The following is a 3,031-nucleotide window of genomic DNA, read 5'->3' as shown; positions in this document are numbered from 1 at the left end:
TCAGTCATTCCGTGTGTATTAACAGATTTTGTGCGTTAAGCAGGTAAGAGCTAAGTAATGAAGGGCCAATACCAACACAGGATAAATCTGTACCCTATACAGGATGCGTCTACAATGTTAAATTTCTGGAAATGGAAAGCTTAAAGTTCTATTGGAAAAATAAATTTACTTTGCAAATGTGGTTAATGTTCAAACTGGTGGCCTTCAGCATCAATACATTTCTGAGTACGAGTCACCACTGATTCCGTACATAGTACCAAAGTGTCCAATGAGATTTCTGCGTACGCCGCCTGAATCTCATTCCAAAGTGTGTCCAGGTTACGTGGTTTACGTTTGTACACCTCGTCTTTTACTATGCCCCCTAAGAAGAAATCATTACCGTATAACGTACGAATGGCAGGGAATATGGAGTCAGCAAGCATTGTTAGATACATTTCTCCAGTAACAGTACCTTCAAGGCGAAAAGGCCCAATGAGTCCCCTTGCAGACAAACCACACCACGCATTTACACCAGGCAAATTCGCAGCCTTTTCAACTGTAATGTGAGGATTATCTTCATCCCAGTACACACAATTGTACCTATTGACAGTTCCATTGAGTTAGAATTGGGCTTCATCCGACCAAATTATGCTACCCATAAATCCCGGTTCACGTCTCACCATCTCCTGAACCCATTCACAAAATTCTAACCTTCGATCAGGATCGACGTCACTTAGCTGTTGCACCAGCCTTGGAATGTACAGACGAAACTTGCCTTTCTTCAGAATGCGTAGCACACTACTAGCACTTAACATTACTCTCACGTGCCGCTTGCCTTGAAGATTTTTGAGGCGAACGCTGAAACAGTTCCAAGACCGCAGTTGTGGAATCATCACTTGTAGCTGTACGAGGTCGCCCTGATCGACCTTTATGCACATCACACACTGTTCCATGAATTTCGAATTTGTCTCGTAGACGTGTAATTGTTAACCTTGAAGGTGGTTCTGTACCATACTCACTTCTCCACCGTCTACGAACCGCAGCTACATTCTCAAACTTCCAGTACCACTTAATTGTCTGCTTCTGCGCTTCAAAGCTCAAACGCACGTCCGCCATGTTGCAGTTACGTCCTTGCCACTGCTGCCACCTGCCAGATATTTAACTTTGTAGAACGGGAACTAATTGTCTGACAGTTGAAAGTGTGTATACATTTTTTCGACGCACCCTGTATTATTACAGAGATTATTAAATTTGTCACTGATATCATTGAGTATAATCTTAAATAAATGTGATGAAGATAACTGCATCTGTTCTTTCGTAGATAGTAATTTAAACTAAACTATAACTAAACTCCTCCCGAACAGGCCATGAAGGCCGAACGGTACTGAGCGGCCGCCGTGTCATCCTCAGCTCAAAGGCGTCACTGGATGTGGATACGGAGAGGCATGTGATCAGCACACCTCTCTCCCAGCCGTACCTCAGTTTCCGAGACCGGAGCCGCTACTTTTCAATCATGTAACTCCTCAGTTCTCCTCACAAGGGCTGAGTGCGCCCCGCTTGCCTACAGCGCTTGGCAGATCGGATGCTCACCCATCCAAGTGCTAGTCTAGCTCAACAGCGCTTAACTTCGGTGATCTGACGGGAACCGGTGTTACCACTGAGGCAAGGCCGTTGGCAGATAGTAATTTATACTTATCATAACTTTTGAGCCAGTTTGAAGAGGATCCTGAATAGCTGATTAGCCGAAGGTTATTTCTAGGAAACGGGTAGGCAAACCACAGGCAATTTGCTACATTAATACAAATAAGATTAACGAGCTCTTACTGGGAATACATATAAGTGTCAGAGCACCCACCACATTGCGTTATAACATCCGTTACTTTAAACAAATCACTTGCACGTACCTACGGCCAGTCCCCTCACCACTAGCCTGAAGAGTGAACGTTAGAAGTGAAAATAGCAGAAATGTTTTGGCCACCAACACAACAGTAATTTATTAACGCATAATACTGTCGCAGATTTCCTGTAGGAGTTGTTTTGTAAAGTAATAAAAAGTATCTTACTGCTTTTTAAGGAAGAGCTAGAACTAAATTCTCTGGCATTGCCTCTGCTTTATCATATAGGTGGTAAAATATATTTAATACCTATATATAGAGATGAGTAATTGCACGTTCGAAGCATGAAACCTAAGAGGTGCTACACCATGAAATGTAACATTCTATCTGATGAAATAATAGGTTCAATTAGGGCGCTATAACAAGTCAGTTTAGTGCTAAGAAACTATGGAGCAACCTCACACGCCACAACATCCGTCAAGAAACCTGAGAATAATGTAAAGAAACGGGCCGCTGTTGTTTCCCCACGCTACCGGCTCCAAGCTGCAGCCCACGGTCACGGATACTTCCTCCCCCGAGGCTGGCCGCATTATGTGGTGCGCCCCTCTCAGACCAGCGGCGCAGGTTCGCGGGGGTTGCGCTACGCTTAGGCTCTCCATCCCACGCCCCCAACCCCCTCCCATCCTCCCCATCTCTCTCTCTTCCGCCGGACGCCCCCACAATGGCAGCCGGGGAAGGCTGCATCGGAAATCACTCGGCAACGGCGCGACCGCGTGGTCCAGCCGGGCTGCCTCTCTGGAGAGCGGCTTCCGCCGTCACGGGCAGCGCTCAAAGTGGCCGACGCGTGCCCCCAGGGTGCGCTACGGTCCGACTGGTACGCCGCAGCGGGGATCAGCCACTGCGCGTGCTGATTCACTCTTCGTTATCCCGCAGGCGCTGCTGCGAGCGGACGAAACGCGTTTCGAATCGCCAATGCCTGATGAGTGTCCCACATTATATCACTGTTCTGTGAAGTTGTAATGTCCCGTTGACGATATCTTTGCGCCACTAAAGCAGACTTACTAAACACGATTCTCTAATTTTTTTTCACCAGAAAAGATGCATTAAATATTCAACAACACCTGCTATTGAATTGGTAGGCTTTTAAGAATATTGTTTCCATTTGTTTATTCCCTCATATCACTTTGATGGCCATCCTGGAAAAAAGCGAAACGTTG

The 3,031-nt window shown here is 46.1% G+C and overlaps 1 pseudogene; it reads right to left on the bottom strand.

Moving 5' to 3' along the window:
- Positions 1–1,537: 1,537 nt before the first annotated feature.
- Positions 1,538–1,655, bottom strand: LOC124597179 (annotated as a pseudogene).
- Positions 1,656–3,031: the final 1,376 nt, after the last annotated feature.

Source organism: Schistocerca americana, chromosome 2 (genome assembly GCF_021461395.2).
Source record: "Schistocerca americana isolate TAMUIC-IGC-003095 chromosome 2, iqSchAmer2.1, whole genome shotgun sequence".
Taxonomy (NCBI): Eukaryota; Metazoa; Arthropoda; class Insecta; order Orthoptera; family Acrididae; genus Schistocerca; species Schistocerca americana.
This window is presented reverse-complemented; position numbering and strand designations above follow the sequence as displayed.